This window comes from Protopterus annectens, chromosome 1.part1 (genome assembly GCF_019279795.1).
Source record: "Protopterus annectens isolate FY-2018-M chromosome 1.part1, PAN1.0, whole genome shotgun sequence".
Classification (NCBI taxonomy): Eukaryota; Metazoa; Chordata; order Ceratodontiformes; family Protopteridae; genus Protopterus; species Protopterus annectens.
This window is the reverse complement of record NC_056726.1, coordinates 1,416,059,564-1,416,079,011: the sequence shown is the minus strand read 5'-3', so window position 1 is coordinate 1,416,079,011 and position 19,448 is coordinate 1,416,059,564.

Below are 19,448 nucleotides of genomic sequence, written 5' to 3'. Positions count from 1 at the left end.
AGGAATTATACATTTACTAAAGGATTATTACACCTTTATTTATTGGGTTAAAACACTTTTTGAAGGCTCTCTCATTTATTTTATATAACAGTACATGCAGAATAATTACTAACCTGCCTGATGACACAGCCTTTGCAGCCTATCTTCATGGGCTTGCTGGTTCATAGCCCAGACACCTGCAGCTGTGAAGTAAATGCAGTGATATTGAGACATACCTATCCATTGCATAGACAAGCATAGCAATTCTTAACTACTTAATACAATGGCTACTTACTCAGTACTGGGGCATTAGGCATCGCATGGGATTCCTGGATCCACTGGTCCAGTTGATCCTCCCTACATCGCTTCAGGTCAGAATAATGGTGCCTGACCTGCTCACAAGTCTGAGGAACACCAGTGGCACTGGTGAGATCACAGGCAAGACTGTTCCAGGCCTCTGTTTTATATTGGGTACCCTGGTACTGGCCCCACAGGAGTCTTTCCTCATGATTGTGGACAAGGAGCCAAACCATTACTTTGAACTCCACAATGCCCCAGCATTGCACTCTAAATCGAGTGCCTTCTCCAACACCGGCCATGCTGACTGCAGAAGGAAGCTACAACCAGTTATAGCAAGTATTCCCACCTGTGGAGCTTAAATATGCCTCATTTCCTGCACTTATTTGTGATTGGCCACTTTTGGAAAAACTCGGCTGTAGGCACGCCTGCTTAGCTGATGTTGGCAATGTTTAAAATTCCTTTGATAGATATGTGTCTGTTGAAAGTGTATTTTTATGAAATGCTGTCATGGCTTAGTGGTTAAGTACTGTGACTATAGTGCACAGTATCCTGAGTTCGAGCCCTGTCACTGCTTTTTATTTTCCTGCTGGGCAGACCTGACTGGTTAAAGTACAGTAAAGGAGGTGTGGGCGTGTTTAACCGACTTTGCTCAACTTTGCCCAACTTTGCCCGACTTTGCCCAACATTGCTCGACGTTGCTCAACATTGCTCAACGTTGCCCAATGTTGCGCTGGTTAGAGCGGTGAGCAGCTATGCGCAAATATGTTGTGGTTGTGCTGGTTAGCGCGGTGAGCAGCTACACGCAAAGACATTGCGCTGTTTAACACATTGCCCAGCTACAAGCAATTGGATTTAAATATGCTCATTACTGGTAAAATGTGCTTAGCAGTACTTTACATTGCTTAAAATAGTGTACTCATGCCTCAGAATGCATAACCATTTCACCTTCGTATATATATATATATATATATATATATATATATATAGATATATAGATATAAATAATTTGTTCACTATTACATTTAACTTTTCAATGCTTTTTACAAAACGTATACATAAAAAATGTCAGGAAATATTTTTTTATACAGATTTCCAACAGAAAATGGAACGTGCAGTAGTGTGACTTGAACCGGCAATGCTTCCTCTTTGTGTGAAGGCTCTAACCACTATGCGATCACTATTTTGCTTAATTGGCATATATTTTTCTTATTATCCTCTTCTGGTGTCTAAGCTGCTAACTGTAGCTAAGCACTGGGCAAACCCGCGCAAACACGCGTAAATACGGGCAGCTATATCGGATGAAATAAAAAATAAATAAAAAAACTTTCTATTTTTAATGTTGTCAGTTATTTAACATATGGGGGAGTGTAGTGTTACATTATGCACATGTGAGCGGACTCGCTCATGTAACTTGAAATTGCGGTGTTTCTTCATTGCAGGGGCGTAGAATTTTGGACTGCTCGGCAGTCCGACATGCCCCCTACACTCATCCACACTCCATGTAAGCTTTAGAGTTGAGGCAGTGCACCCTCATTAATATGCATGGTGCGCTGCCATCATACTCTTAGACTGGCTCTTCCATGTAAGACTAATCTAGTCTTACATGGAAGGTTAGTAAATCCTGGGGTATATGTTCAACAAACTTGACAAAAAGCCTGTCATCGGTAACCTCATTGAAATGTACAGAACTAAAAGAGCTATAAGATCTCTCAAAGTCAAATCATAATTGTCAAATCACACATTTATAATGGTGGCTACTTATACTGTCGAGACACAGCCAAATTGCAGAACTCTTTTTCTAGGCATATGATGTGAACCAAAACTTTACCATTTCTATGCTGAAATTAAAAGTTATATAACAACTTTCTGAGACACAGTGATATAAATGCTTCTTCTTCTTCTGCTTTTTAATAAACACTTTAATTTATTGTTTCTTTTTCTTCCACTTTGAGCCTAATCTAATTATCACTATTTCTTTACTAAAGGAAATGCTTTCTAGTTTATTCACAAAACTGTGATCATATCACTACTTCTAAAACTTCAGTTTTTCTCTGTTTCTTATATAGCAAGTATCTCTCCCTTATTAACAACGAAACTAACCTCTTAATAAGTAATTAGTCACACCACATCTAATTTTAACAAAAAACTATATTAGTAATACATCTACTTTTAACCTCTACTTTTTCTTTCCTAAAGAGTATTGGTCATTTTTGGAAGTGCCTTTGTTTTTTAATTAATTTTTCCCATTATACACCAAATGTTAAAGTTACAAGTGGCTTTTATAAAAACTGATGATTATAGTGTGCTGCTTGATTTTTCTTTTGTCTGGTTCACTGTTTACTTCATTTGTCACTGTAACCACACAAAAAAATTTATGTCATAGCAGGTATTGGGCAGTGATTAATATACAGCTGCAAAGAATTATGGGTAATTTCTACAGGCCTCCAACTCTGACTCAAGATACTGATTCCACCTATCTGGAACTCTTCGAATCTATCAAGATTCAACCTTTTACCCTGATCCTGGGCAACTTTAACTATCCAACCATAGATTGGAAGAAAAACTCATGCCAAAACACAAATGCTCAGAAATCCCTTGATTTCGTCAATGCAAATGCCTTGGACCAGTTGGTTGATACCCCCACAAGAGGTGAAAATATCTTGGACTTGGTATTAACCAACATGAGTAACCACTGCAGCATCACTACATTGTCATTATCCCTGGCAAGATCCACCCACAAAGCAGTCACTTTCGGAGTCACTGTCTTCCAGCCGCCCCCCCCCCCAGTTAAGGTCAAACAAAAACCTTTTCCAAAGCAGATTACAACCTCCTGAAGGAAGGTATAAAGAGCTTCATAGCCCCCTCCCCCTCCATAGGAACTGGCATATATCCAAACCTATGTCAAAGTACTATATGAGGATGTATATAGCTGCATGGAATCAGGAATACCAGACAGAATGAAATCATCCTCCTCAAAGAAGAGTAAAACTGTCCGGTGGACATCTACAATAAATAAACTCTGTAATAAAAGGAAAAAATTGCTGTCCAGAACCAAAAAGGAGCAGGTGTCTAATTGGAAATAATCTCTCCTTAGCCTGAGCAAGCAAATAAAGTGCACTAGTGAAATCCTCCAAAGCAAACTTCGAGTCCAAACTGGCCACATCTAATAAAGACAATCATAAGGTTTTCTTCACATATGTCCGCAATCTCAAGGGAAGCACCTAGATCTGCTCAGAACCTGGTGGTTAAGGACACCACATACACAAACCATGTAGATATAGCCGACCTGCTGGCAGACAGGTACAGTGAAAACTTCACTCCTCTTTCCCCATCAGTAAAACAGGACATCTTCAGTATCTACCCCATCTCCTTATCCCTAGAGAGCAAGTCATCACTGCCCTCTCAAAGGCAAAAAATACAGCCTCCATGGGACCCAATAACATCCCAGGCTGCATCCTACATGAATGTAGACAAGAACTTGCAGCACCATTAGGCACCCTATTCAACCAAAGCCTGAATACTGGCTTCATCCCAGCTGAGTGGAGGACAGCTACTGTCATCCCTTTGCAGAAAGGTGGAGTGTCCACCAATCCAGGAAATTATGGACCCATTAGCTTAACTAGCCTGATCTGCAAGGCCATGGAGTAGATTATCATAGACCTCATTAACAAGGATACTGGCAACCTCCAGACACCTGAGGGTTCCTATTACATGATCGAATGCTAGAAATAGCGAAAACTTATTTGTCAAACCCAAATGCATGAAACCACAGAATATCAAAGGAATGGATCAGCAAATTTTTTTCTCAGGGAAAAAATTTGCTGGGCCATTCTCCAGACTTTGCTGTTTTCTTCACTGCCGTGCGATCTCAGAGTTGGTATATTTAAGGTGGGGGGGGGGGCACATCCTCCCACATTGGGGTGGGGTGGGGTGTGAAGTCCTCCACTTTATGTTGCCTGTACATCTTTTTTGGATCAATGAATTCTTCCCTAGGAAAAATATTTGCTGATCTGTTCCTTTGACATTTTGTGGTTTCTTGCATTTGGGTTTGATAATAGATAGTTCGCTATTTCTAGCATTCAGTCATAAAATATGAACCCACACTTGATCCCACACAGTTTGGTTTTGTCAAGGGGAGGTCATGCCTGTGAAATTTGGTTGACATCTTTGAGACAGTCACCAAGGCATAGATGAGGGGAAGACAGTGCACACCACCTCCCTTGATCTGGACAAGGCCTTTGGTACTATTCCCCACTCAGGTATAATAGATAAACTGTCTCAGTTAGGTTTCAATCCATATATTACCAGATGGGTAGCAAACAGGCTCACTGATAGAACCCACCTAGTCAAAATAGGGTAATACACCTCAAGTAGTAGACCTGTAACAAGTGGTGAACCCCAGGGATTGGTCATGGGGCCTCTGCTGTTTGGGATATACTTCTCAGAGGTGCATGCCAAATCTAGTGGGTTATGGCTGACCAACTCTGTAGATGACTGCAAGCTGGGTGCTGTCATCAATTCCCCTAGTGATGTGGGCATCCTCCAAACAAATGGCTGGTGCCAGAAACATAGCCTCAAAATGAATGCCAAAAAAATGCAACATCATCCCTTTTGGGGAGAGTGATGTCTGCACAAATTTTCACATTGATAATAACGCACTAAGCATTCAATCAGTCGTGAGGGACTTGGGCAGCCGGGTTGATAGCATACTGACTTTTGACCACAATATTGCCTCTGTTGTATGGAAAGCTTTCTACTTGTTCCACCTCATTAGTAAGGGTATCTCATCCAAGGACAAGGTGGTCATAACATCCCTGTATTCTTCCCTTATAAGACTCATTATTGAGTACAATGCCCCTTTCAGCATGTACCTCACAAAGCACATGCAGTAGCTGGAGAGACCACAAAGGTTCTTCACCCAGAGAATCCAGGGCCTCAAACATCTACCCTACACATATAGGCTAAATGTCTTGTCCCTCTATTCAGTCTTCTACAGACTGCCCAGAGGTGACCTCTGTCTGGCATACAAAGCAATCTCAGACTCCATCTTAATGGGACTGCTGCATATCCACAAGTCAAGCTCTACTCAAGTAATCCACACGTGTGACCTCACTCTGGTCTGTGACATCAATAGGACTTGTTGACAGGACAGATTTGTGTCCCAGACACCCCCCCCCCTTTTGTGTAATAGACTCCTTCTTCATGTAAAGTAGAGTACCTCATTAAGCCTTTGTAAGTACAACCTGGATAACTGGATGGGGAACAGAAATACACCCCTGGGATTCCACCTGTCTCCCTGCTGAACAGTGGCATAAGGTGCTGACTTGTTGGAACATGGGCTAAATTCTTCGCTAGGCTTGTAAGGGTCTCAGGACTAGTAGCCTAGTAACTTCCTATGATCCTATAATCAAAAAACAACTTGCCTCGTTAGAAGAATGAATTTCTACTTACATTGTGGTTTCCCTTCTGGATCAACTCTTATGTTAATTTTCAATGTTAGGTGTTCCACTTGTAAGAACAAATGGAAAACTTGCCTTTCCAGGAAATAAGAAACTTCTGCTGGTGTATTTTAGAATAGAAATATAATCGTCAACACATTAATTTAGGTAATGAGGCATTGAAAATACGGTCTTTATGGTGTCATGGCAAGGATTTCCTGTTCTAAGAGAAAATATCAGAGGTCTGGCCTTATCAAAAAAATGAAATACAAGAACAGCACACTTTTTGTATCAAAAATGTGTAACTCAGTATTGTATATCAAGAACAAACAAACATCCACGGGAACCTTGCTCCAGGAGCCAAAAAGTAGCGTCCACACCAGAACTTATAACCTTAACGCAATTTAATATTATTTAACAAGTGTTTTCGCCACAACATGTGTTGTAGCTTCATCAGAGACAATGTACAAGAAGAAAAGGAAGTATAAATAGTCAAATACAGGAAGTGACATAAGTTTACAACAGCATTTTAAATCCTTAACACAGGATATTATAACTCAGTATTGTATATGTTATACAAATCTCCAAAGGTTTGCCCCTTATACTCGCTTCAGAAGATGGCCAATATGCTTCAACCTATTTTAAGTTATATCTCTATGTAATGTGTATATAAAAATGTTTCGCCTAGCAAATTAAAGTCTGTGATCACAAGTCTTCAATTATATGCTTATATAGCTATTTGCATGTATTTTATCTGTCTCTTTTTTCTTACATCATTAATAACTACTGTGTTTTATAGCTGCTGTCATAGATATTTTCCGGAATAATTTGTGGAGCTTTCCTCCATATGCATCCAGTACAGTGGTACTCTCTGAGCTCAGCTGGATTATCCTTATCACCAAATGGAACAAAGTATAAAGTACTTTCTTCCAATTGTTGGAGGGTACTAGGACAGCCACCTATACATGTACACATGCAAACATTTACCTACATGTTAACGTATACACATATACATAGTGGAAAAATGTTTTTTTCTATATAATTTGCAAATTGGAAACATGGTTTCCTTTATGTTTTCAAAACAGTCTTTAGCTGAATGGAACACTTTTGCAAATGTCCTTCATTGTATCAGTTTCTTCCTTCTTTTGTAGAGTTTGTTTATGGCACTGGACTACCAGATTGGCTTCCTTTTTTAGAGGATAGGATCTTGCTTCTGTTTGGGATAGCACGATCCATGCACTCGTGTAAGTGCTTATAGAGTGCATTTGTGTAGGATTCAGCAGTCATAACTTTATTGTCCATCTGCATGGGTGTCATGAAGTTCACCACTTCTGTCTTAAGAAGCATGAAGTTGGCTTTGGAGAAATGTTTTACCGTGGTTTCCTTAATGGGGGGTGGGGGCAGGATGTGGATATCTAGGGTGATTAGCTTATGGTTGGATCTGATCAATGAGAAGTTGATGTTGGTAATGATAGGTCTAGGATATTGTTGCCCCTGGTGGGGGTTTGGAAAAGTTGATCCAGGGCATTGGAATTCATGAATTCCAGAAAGCGTTCAGTGAAGGAGTTGGTACATGAGTAGTTTTTCCACTTAATGGTGGGGTAGTTGAAATCGCCCATTATTAGGGTGTTTGGTTGAACCCTAATATTTTCCAGTATATCAAGAAAAGAGGAGTGGGAATCCTGAAGCATGGTGGGGGATCTGTAGCAAGCTACAATTTGGATTGCTGTTTTGCCCAGAGTTAGTTGCACTTGGATAACCTCTTATGCATTATGCTGAGCAACTAGCCTGGAGGTGTGGATATTCTTATTGAATATGGCCATACCTCCTCCTTTGGTGTTCCAGTCCAGATTAGATGGCCGAAAAGTGTGGTATTAGTTATAGCCTGGTAATGCAGGGGTGCTCTCTGGAGCCTTGAACCAGGTGTCAGTCACTGCACAGATACTGATGTTCTCCATTTTAAGGAGTGCCTCGAGGGAGTGCATTTTGAGATTTAGACTTCTAGCATTGAGTAGCATTACCCTCAGTTTTTGCTTGCCTGTTCCTGCTATGGTGGTGAATTTGTCATTTGAACCTTGCATAAAAAAGACACTATCAGGGTGGCAAGAGCCTTAGCCAGTATCCAGAATCGCAGGGGTGACAGGCGCAGGCCATCTCTGGCAAAGCATCGTGGTCTGTTGACCATATCATCCCAGGCAGACAGATACTGGATTCCCTTAGAATAACACCAGAAGCTTAGCCAATTGTTGAAGTCAGTCATTTTGTCCTTGTACTGCGGTATCATTTTGGGTGATGGCAGGATGCTACTCAGAACTAGGGTCATACCTGCCTGGGCTATAAGATCGGAGAGCTCTTCCATGTCTCTTTTCATGTAGTCCAGGGAGGTACATCTCAGGTCATTCACACCAACATGGACAATGACAGAGTCATATTTGTACTTGTTGTGGAGTGACCTGAGTCCATGCATTATGTGGCAGATCCTGGCACCTGACAGGCAGCTGACAGTAACCATCTCCTTGTTTAGCCTGGTGAGTGGGACATCAGTGTGCCTGACTATAGAGTCACCTATGAATAGTGTGTTGGGTACATTATTGTGCCTTATGGGCTGTGGTTGAGTGGCACACTGAGTCTGTGGGCTATGTGTCAATTGGGTTGTGTTGGGGGGTTGGAGGTTGCTTGTGTTTCTGCTTTGGAGATCTCTGTTTCTTGAGCAGATTATTATTGAGAGTCTCTGCAAATGTTTTTGTGTATCTGTGTGTGGATTTTGGTGGTGTAGGTTTAGTGGGACTATGTGATGAGTATGGTGTGGTGCAAGTGTTTACCTTCTCCTCTTGACTTTCAATTTCAGTCTTGGTTGGAGAGAGCTTTACATCCAGTTTGGCTAGATAAGTGCATCTCTCACAGGTTGTAGCGTTGGGTGGTAGGAGGACAGGGATGTCTGTGTACATGAGACAATTGCTACATTGCAGAAACAATATAAAAAACTTTAATACGGTTAGTACTTTCACATCACAGGTGCTAGTTCAGACCATGAATAAAACAACATAAGCTAAAACCACTTTATATACTTTCCAAATTCTAACAAGTTGCTATTAATTAATGAATTGCATCTATTTGACACAAGTTAAAGAAACAGCATATTAATAGATATCTAGTCTGAGACATATTACAGCTTATTATCTCAAACAGCTTTATACACAAGACAACATTTCAACACCAAAATAAAAAAATAAATGAAAAAAATATGTATATAAAACAAGTACAGATTTTTTTAGTAAAAATGAATCAATATGACCTGATTTTATAGATGTCTTGTTTTTAAGTAGGGCTTAATCAATGTTCTATCATTAAGCCCTGGTTCTTTTTCTGCCTGTAGCTCAATAATCCATTTTAATTCTCTCAATTCTAGTTTATTTTTCATGTCACCCAGCCTTAAATCTTGAAAAATATGTTCAATAACTTTAAACTGAAAATGATGCATTCCTCCTGCACAAATCACTTGTTTAGCTAGGGCACTTCTATCTGGTTCATTATTCCTGAAGGCAGTTAACTGCTCTCTGACCCTCTCTCTTAATGAGCGAGTAGTCATGCCAACATGAAAGGAAAAGCAGACTAAACATACAGCCAGGTATACTAAGCTCCTTGTTTTACAGTTTGCCTTGACTCTAAATTTATACTTATTTGTTACAGGATGTATAAAAATCCTGTTATTACTCAAGACATCACAGACACTGCATTGCCCACATTTATTAAGACCATAGATCTCATCCTTGGGACATTTTGGTTGACAAAGTAACCTTAGGAGATTATTTTTGTTTTTATAACAAAACTTTGGCCGCTGGCCTACTATCCTGGCTATCTCAGGGTCTGACTGCAGGATGGACCAATTCTTATCAATCACATTTTGTACTTTTCTGACATTCCCAGCATATTCTAAACGAATGGGTAGAATTTTTAGCAGTATCATTTTCTGTAAATTGTTGAGGTGAGGTATCCTGTGTATTACTGATGTATGGTTTTGCTCTACCCTTCCTCATAGATTTAACTTGCTGAATCCCAGTATCTACCTCACTTCTCAGATATTTCCTCTGTAGCAATTCATTTCTGAAAGTTCCCATATCCTTGTCAAAATGCTCCTCTTCCATATCTAACTTAGATATACACATATCCTGACCTTTTATAATATTCCTATAAATATAGTTAGGATGCATACTATCTCTGCTCATGACATTATTTTTTCTACATTCCTTTCCAAATAGTCTGGAAGATAACTTCCCATTGATGTCCTTGAATATGGTCACATCCAAAAAAGATATTTCAGTCGAGGAGACAGAATGAGTGAATCTGAAAAAAATCAGTAGTAGTAGTATCTACAAATATAAAAACAAATTCTTTTAACTCACTTTCTGTACCCCCACACCAAGAGGAGATCATCAACAAATCTCCTATAGAACAGAATTTTATTAGCAAATGTCATGTGTTAAGACAAACTGTTCCTCCCAATAGACAAGAACCATGTTGGCATAGCTATTGGCACATGGTGTGCCCATAGCTACGCCAAACAATTGTAGATAGTACTTTTGTTCAAAAAGGAAGATATTGTTTTCCAAAATAATTTCTATTAGCATACATAGAAAATCAATTATTCTCATATCATAAGAGCTATGCAGGCTTAAATAAATCTTAACTGCCTCCAACCCATATATATGGGGTATTACAGTAAAAAGTGAATTAATATCCATGGATACCAGTAAACGATTATCAGATTGTTCAAATGAACTATAAATGGTCCTACCAATGTCAGACAGAAGTTGTTTTGTATCTTTCAATACATAGGATGAGGTACTAACTATTGGTCTTAAATTATTTTCAACATATTTAGATATTGTAGATAAAAGATATAGGGTCTGTGCAAGGGAACCACGTAGCAGAAATAACAATAAGCAAACTGTAAAATCCCAAATACTGAAACGTGGTGGCTAGATAATTTCACAGTCACTGTTCAAAAAGATAATAAACACTTGGTCCACTCCACAGCAGCAAATAGTAGTGCAAGCTACAATCCAGCTACATAAAAACATCCACGAAACTTCTAAAAATCAGGAACGTTCTTTATTTGACATGCAGTAAGCGCTTTCACCCAAACGGCTTCATCAGACTGTAGCAGCATGTACATTCAGCAGTCTTATATACCACAATCAATTAATCACTAAATCAATTCATTTCATGTAATTGATTAATTAATTAGTTAAACTTTTTTTAAAAAATTTTTAAAAACACATTACAATAGCTAATAGGGCTATAGCAAATACATAAACAAATGCATTGTATTAAAACATCATTTCCTAAATATTTTCGATAACTTTCTTCATTTTGCTACATAAGACAACATGCTGCTACAGTCTGAATTTTACTCACCAGGCTGTACAAGGAGAGGGTCACAGTAAGCTGCCTATCGGGCTAGAATCCGCCACATAACACAAGCACTGGTCACTCCACGGCAAGTACAAATATGACACAGTCATTGTCCATGCTGGTGTGAACGACCTGAGACGTACCTCCCTGGACTACATGAAAAGAGACATAGAGGAGCTCTCTGATTATGTAGCCCAGGCAGGTATGACCCTAACCTTGAGCAGTATCCTTCCTTCACCAAGAATGATGCCACAATATAGAGACAAGATGATCAGCTTTAACAATTGGCTTAATGTCTGGTGTCATTCAAAGGGGATCCAGTGTCTGTCTGCCTGGGATGACATGCTTGACAAGCCACGCTGCTTCGCAAGGGACGGCTTGCACCTGTCACCCCTGGGATTCCGGATATTGGCTAAGGCTCTTGCCACCCCATAGTGCCTTTTTAGGCAAGGCTCAAATTCTAAACCTACCACCCTAGAAAACAAAAATGGGAAGAAACTGAGGGTAATGCTGCTCAATGCCAGAAGCCTAAATCTCAAAATGCACGCACTCGAGGCCCTTCTCAGTATGGAGAACATCGATGTCTGTGCTGTAACTGAAACCTGGTTCAAGGCTCCTGAGAGCACCCCGGCACTATTAGGTTTTACCTCATATCATGCGTTCCGGCCCCAAAACCCGGACCACACCACAAAAGGAGGGGGTGTATCCATATTCATAAAGGATACCCACACCTCTAGGTTGGTGGCAACGCACAAAGCTTCGGAAACCATCCAGGTGCAACTAACCATAGGCAAAACTGCTCTACAAATTGTAGCATGCTACAGGCCACCCCTCAAACTCAGGAACCCCACACAGCCTTCCTGAAGACACTGGAGGGTATAAATGTATCTCCAAACACCATCATATTGGGTGACTTCAACTACCCGAATATAGACTGGGAACATTACTCAAGCCCTAACTTTCTAGCCCAACGGTTCCTGGAGTTCATAAATTCAAATGCCATGGAACAGCTAGTCACTGTTCCCACAAGAGGAGAAAATATACTAGATCTCATTGTCACAAACATGGGGACAAAATGCTCCACACTGGAAGTATATCCCTCATTGGTGAGATCTGATCATAAACTAATCTCACTGGAAATCCACATCCCGCCCCCACCCCAAACAAAAAAGACCATAGTGAAGAACTTCTCTAAAGCAAACTTCACACTACTCAAGACTGGTGTGGTATCCTTCAAGGCCCCTGAGCCAGAGGAAACCACAACCCAAGCTATGGAAGCCCTTACAAATGCTTTCTATGAACACCTCCAGGACTGCATGGATCAGGCAATCCCAAATAAAACCAAGACTCTTTCCACAAAGGGCAAACGTCCAGTCTGGTGGACCCCAGCCATTAACAAACTTTACAATAAGAGGAGAAAGCTATTACATGATAGAACAAAATCCATAAAAGGGAAGTCACCCCTGATCATTATTAGTAAAAAAATACGAGCACTCATAAAATCAACTAAGGCCAATTTTGAGAGAAAAATTGCCATGGATTCAAAGGAAAATCATAAGGCCTTTTTCAGCTATGTTAGGAACCTGGGTGGAAACTCCCAAATATGCTCAGAATTAGTCCAAAATGATACAAAAATCACTGAACCCACAGACATTGCCAACATACTGGCAGACAGGTTCAGTGCAAACTTCACCCCCCTCTCCCCCCCTAAAGGAGAGATAACTATCCCAGCCGAGTGTAGCCTATCGGACATCTCAAATGCGCAGGTGAAAGCTGCTCTCTCTAAAGCTAAAAACACAGCATCAATGGGACCGGATGGTGTCCCCGGCTGTGTGCTCTAAATGAGGAATTAAACCCGCACATAAGGCAGCTGTTTAATCTCAGCCTTACCACAGGATACGTGCCCAAGGAGTGGCGTACGGCAACTGTGGTCCCACTCCACAAAGGCGGCGCCTCTACGGACCCTGGTAATTACCGCCCCATAAGCTTAACAAGTCTAGTCTGCAAAGCTATGGAGAGGATCATAATGGAGCTCATAAACAAAGATATAGGGACTTGCAGACATTGGACCCGACCCAGTTTGGCTTTGTCAAGGGAAGATCATGCCTTTTGAACTTGGTCGACTTCTTCGAAACAGTAACCAAGGCCATTGATGAGGGAAAGGCAGTCCATACAGCCTACCTTGACCTTGCAAGGCTTTCGACACAATACCTCACTCGGGTATTGTAGAAAAACTTACCAGCTTAAATGTAAACCCATATGTCACAAGATGGGTTGCAAACTGGCTTAAGGACAGAACCCACAGGGTTAGAGTTGCTGGCGCTGTGTCAGACTCCAAGCCGGTCACAAGTGGTGTCCCACAGGGCTCGGTCCTTGGCCCCTATTGTTTGGCATCTACTTCTCAGAAGTACAGGCCAACATGGGAGGACTTTGGCTGACAAAGTTTGCAGACGACTGCAAACTGGGCGCCATAGTGGAAAGTGCATCGGACATGGATATCCTTCAGAAGGGACTCACGGAAACAGATAGCTGGTGCCAGAGCCATGGCCTGAAGTTAAACGCCAAAAATGTATAGTCATACCCTTCGGGAAAAACAAGGTAACCCCAAGCTACCATATAGGTGGCAATCCACTAAGCACAGAAGAGGTTATCAGGGATCTGGGGACCCAGGTTGACAGTGGCCTTTCTTTTGACACTCACATTGCTAAAGTGGTTAGAAAGACCTTCTACATTGCCCACCTGATCATGAAGGGATTCACATCCAGATCTAGTGAGGTCATTGTTCCCCTGTACTCTTCACTTATCAGACCAATGATCGAGTACAATGCCCCATTCAGGATGTATCTCACCCGACATCTGCAGCAATTGGAGAGACCCCAAAAGTTCCTCACCAAAAGGATAAAGGGACTCCAAAATCTGTCATATGCTGCCAGATTGAAGAAACTCCAGCTCTATTCAGTCACATACCGTCTGCTCAGAGGTGACATGTGCCTGACATACAAGGCCATGTCCAACCCGGAATTAATGGACATGCTCCACCTCAAAAAATCCAAATCCACCAAAACCACTAGAGCAAGCGACTTAAACCTTAGCACGGCTATAAATAGGACGTGCTGGAGGGATAGATTTATCACTCAGAGACTCCCTATGCTGTGGAATAAAATCCCGGTCCATGTGAGGCAGAGCACCTCGCTGACTCTGTTCAAGAGAAATCTAGACCTGTGGATGGGAGATCATAGGTTTACCCCGGGAATCATATCTGTGTCACTGCTGGACAGAGGCACAACAAACTAATGGGCACAGTATTTTTTCATATAAGGGGTGGCGTAAGCCACAAAAATTTGGGCTAGGCTTATAAATGCCTTAGGGCAGATAGCCTAGTATAAACCTATGAACCTATGAACCTATGAACCTGCCTGGGCTATAAGATCGGAGAGCTCTTCCATGTCTCTTTTCATGTAGTCCAGGGAGGTACATCTCAGGTCATTCACACCAACATGGACAATGACAGAGTCATATTTGTACTTGTTGTGGAGTGACCTGAGTCCATGCATTATGTGGCAGATCCTGGCACCTGACAGGCAGCTGACAGTAACCATCTCCTTGTTTAGCCTGGTGAGTGGGACATCAGTGTGCCTGACTATAGAGTCACCTATGAATAGTGTGTTGGGTACATTATTGTGCCTTATGGGCTGTGGTTGAGTGGCACACTGAGTCTGTGGGCTATGTGTCAATTGGGTTGTGTTGGGGGGTTGGAGGTTGCTTGTGTTTCTGCTTTGGAGATCTCTGTTTCTTGAGCAGATTATTATTGAGATTATCTGCAAATGTTTTTGTGTATCTGTGTGTGGAGTTTGGTGGTGTAGGTTTAGTGGGACTATGTGATGAGTATGGTGTGGTGCAAGTGTTTACCTTCTCCTCTTGACTTTCAATTTCAGTCTTGGTTGGAGAGAGCTTTACATCCAGTTTGGCTAGATAAGTGCATCTCTCACAGGTTGTAGCGTTGGGTGGTAGGAGGACAGGGATGTCTGTGTACATGAGACAATTGCTACATTGCAGAAACAATATAAAAAACTTTAATACGGTTAGTACTTTCACATCACACGTGCTAGTTCAGACCATGAATAAAACAACATAAGCTAAAACCACTTTATATACTTTCCAAATTCTAACAAGTTGCTATTAATTAATGAATTGCATCTATTTGACACAAGTTAAAGAAACAGCATATTAATAGATATCTAGTCTGAGACATATTACAGCTTATTATCTCAAACAGCTTTATACACAAGACAACATTTCAACACCAAAATAAAAAAATAAATGAAAAAAATATGTATATAAAACAAGTACAGATTTTTTTAGTAAAAATGAATCAATATGACCTGATTTTATAGATGTCTTGTTTTTAAGTAGGGCTTAATCAATGTTCTATCATTAAGCCCTGGCTCTTTTTCTGCCTGTAGCTCAATAATCCATTTTAATTCTCTCAATTCTAGTTTATTTTTCATGTCACCCAGCCTTAAATCTTGAAAAATATGTTCAATAACTTTAAACTGAAAATGATGCATTCCTCCTGCACAAATCACTTGTTTAGCTAGGGCACTTCTATCTAGTTCATTATTCCTGAAGGCAGTTAACTGCTCTCTGACCCTCTCTCTTAATGAGCGAGTAGTCATGCCAACATGAAAGGAAAAGCAGACTAAACATACAGCCAGGTATACTAAATTCCTTGTTTTACAGTTTGCCTTGACTCTAAATTTATACTTATCTGTTACAGGATGTATAAAAATCCTGTTATTACTCAAGACATCACAGACACTGCATTGCCCACATTTATTAAGACCATAGATCTCATCCTTGGGACATTTTGGTTGACAAAGTAACCTTAGGAGATTCTTTTTGTTTTTATAACAAAACTTTGGCCGCTGGCCTACTATCCTGGCTATCTCAGGGTCTGACTGCAGGATAGACCAATTCTTATCAATCACATTTTGTACTTTTCTGACATTCCCAGCATATTCTAAACGAATGGGTAGAATTTTTAGCAGTATCATTTTCTGTAAATTGTTGAGGTGAGGTATCCTGTGTATTACTGATGTATGGTTTTGCTCTACCCTTCCTCATAGATTTAACTTGCTGAATCCCAGTATCTACCTCACTTCTCAGATATTTCCTCTGTAGCAATTCATTTCTGAAAGTTCCCATATCCTGGTCAAAATGCTCCTCTTCCATATCTAACTTAGATATACACATATCCTGACCTTTTATAATATTCCTATAAATATAGTTAGGATGCATACTATCTCTGCTCATGACATTATTTTTTCTACATTCCTTTCCAAATAGTCTGGAAGATAACTTCCCATTGATGTCCTTGAATATGGTCACATCCAAAAAAGATATTTCAGTCGAGGAGACAGAATGAGTGAATCTGAAAAAAATCAGTAGTAGTATCTACAAATATAAAAACAAATTCTTTTAACTCACTTTCTGTACCCCCCACACCAAGAGGAGATCATCAACAAATCTCCTATAGAACAGAATTTTATTAGCAAATGTCATGTGTTAAGACAAACTGTTCCTCCCAATAGACAAGAACCATGTTGGCATAGCTATTGGCACATGGTGTGCCCATAGCTACGCCAAACAATTGTAGATAGTACTTTTGTTCAAAAAGGAAGATATTGTTTTCCAAAATAATTTCTATTAGCATACATAGAAAATCAATTATTCTCATATCATAAGAGCTATGCAGGCTTAAATAAATCTTAACTGCCTCCAACCCATATATATGGGGTATTACAGTAAAAAGTGAATTAATATCCATGGATACCAGTAAACAATTATCAGATTGTTCAAATGAACTATAAATGGTCCTACCAATGTCAGACAGAAGTTGTTTTGTATCTTTCAATACATAGGATGAGGTACTAACTATTGGTCTTAAATTATTTTCAACATATTTAGATATTGTAGATAAAAGATATAGGGTCTGTGCAAGGGGACCACGTAGCAGAAATAACAATAAGCAAACTGTAAAATCCCAAATACTGAAACGTGGTGGCTAGATAATTTCACAGTCACTGTTCAAAAAGATAATAAACACTTGGTCCACTCCACAGCAGCAAATAGTAGTGCAAGCTACAATCCAGCTACATAAAAACATCCACGAAACTTCTAAAAATCAGGAACGTTCTTTATTTGACATGCAGTAAGCGCTTTCACCCAAACGGCTTCATCAGACTGTAGCAGCATGTACATTCAGCAGTCTTATATACCACAATCAATTAATCACTAAATCAATTCATTTCATGTAATTGATTAATTAATTAGTTAAACTTTTTTTAAAAAATTTTTAAAAACACATTACAATAGCTAATAGGGCTATAGCAAATACATAAACAAATGCATTGTATTAAAACATCATTTCCTAAATATTTTCGATAACTTTCTTCTTTTTAGTATTGGTTGCAAACTAACTAACTATAAGACTGCTGAATGTACATGCTGCTACAGTCTGTTGAAGCCGTTTGGGTGAAAGCGCTTACTGCATGTCAAATAAAGAACGTTCCTGATTTTTAGAAGTTTCGTGGATGTTTTTATGTAGCTGGATTGTAGCTTGCACTACTATTTGCTGCTGTGGAGTGGACCAAGTGTTTATTATCTTTTTGAACAGTGACTGTGAAATTATCTAGCCACCACGTTTCAGTATTTGGGATTTTATATTTAGATATTGAATGTGTAACCCATCCTAGACCAGACACTATTTGTCTAAATCGTGGGTTATATCTATCTTTGTGCAATTTTGGAAGGCCCTGAATGAGTGGAATAACAGGATTTGTAACAGTAAAAAGTCCAACAAAGACTTAGAAATCAAACTACTTGCAAAACAGTCATACAATGATTTAAATACCAGCTGCAGCATAATTCTATATCATTTAAACTGACTTGTCTATATACTTTTTCATCTTATATTATTTCCTGCATAGAAGCAACATAATCTTCAGCATTAAAAACAGCAATTCCCTCATCTTTATCCACAGGATGAATAACAATAAATGTATCATTTCTTAACTCAAGGAGAGCTACCTGCTCTTCCTTACTTAAATTAAAAAATCTATCTTTGTTATTCTGACTTTTAGAACCAAGCATTTATTTCAGTTGTGTTTCACAAACATTACAAAATACTTCTAATACCGGATTCATATCCGGAACAAATAAGCTGGGTTTTTTAAAGTCATTAGAAGGTCCAGAATTATTACTGCCAAATAAAGATTTCAGCATAACACTGGGTGCAAAATATCTTATATCCAATACAGTACTCACAAAGTCAATGTCTGAAGCTGGAATGAAAGTCAAACCTCGTTCAAGTATAGATTCCTGATGTTTCGTCAACATTATACTAGAAAAGTTTACCACCAGTGTTCTCATGTCATTGCCATGTTCCACATCCTTTTCAAATCTCTTCCTACTGCCCCTACCTGGGAAGGCAGTCTCCTCTTCCTCCTCCTGCTGCTGGACCGGCCCATTCACAATGACTCCATTTTGTGAATTGGAAGGGGGCTGCATTAGTGTGGTTTGAACCAGCTCCTTCTTTTTTATAGATTGAATGGCTGTAGAACTTTCATTCTGACTGTTGCTGGTTAAAACATTTGAAGTGTGCAGCATTTCTAAGACTTCTAATGCCTCTGTGGTACTTGGAGCATTGCGTTTGCCCCTTCTTAAGCTAGAAGTGTTGTCCTGTGCTGTACTAGCACGTGCAGTTTCCAAGCTCAGTGCCTGTGAGCTGGGAATTTTTAAATTTACATTAATATTAGTGGTATGTGCCTCTCTTACTTAATTGCCCTTCGGCCAAGTAAACACATGACATTTAAACTGACTTGTCTATATACTTTTTCATCTTTAAGCATTTCCTGCATAGAAGCAACATAATCTTCAGTATTAGAAACATCAATTCCCCCACCTTTATCCACATGTGTCTATAAAATCAGCTCATATTGATTCATTTTTACGAAAAAATTCTTTACTTGTTTTACATACATATTTTTTTCATTTATTTTTTATTTTAATGTTGAAATGTTGTCTTGTGTATAAAGCTGTTTGAGTTAGTAAGCTGTAATATGTCTCAGACTAGATACCTATTACTATGCTGTTTCTTTAACTTGAGTGTCAAATAGATGCAGTTAATTAATTAACAGCAACTTGTTAAAATTTGGAAAGTATATAAAGTGGTTTTAGCTTATGTTGTTTTATTCATGGTCTGAAGAAGCATCTGTAATGTGAAAGCGCTAACCGTATTAAAGTTTTTTATATTGT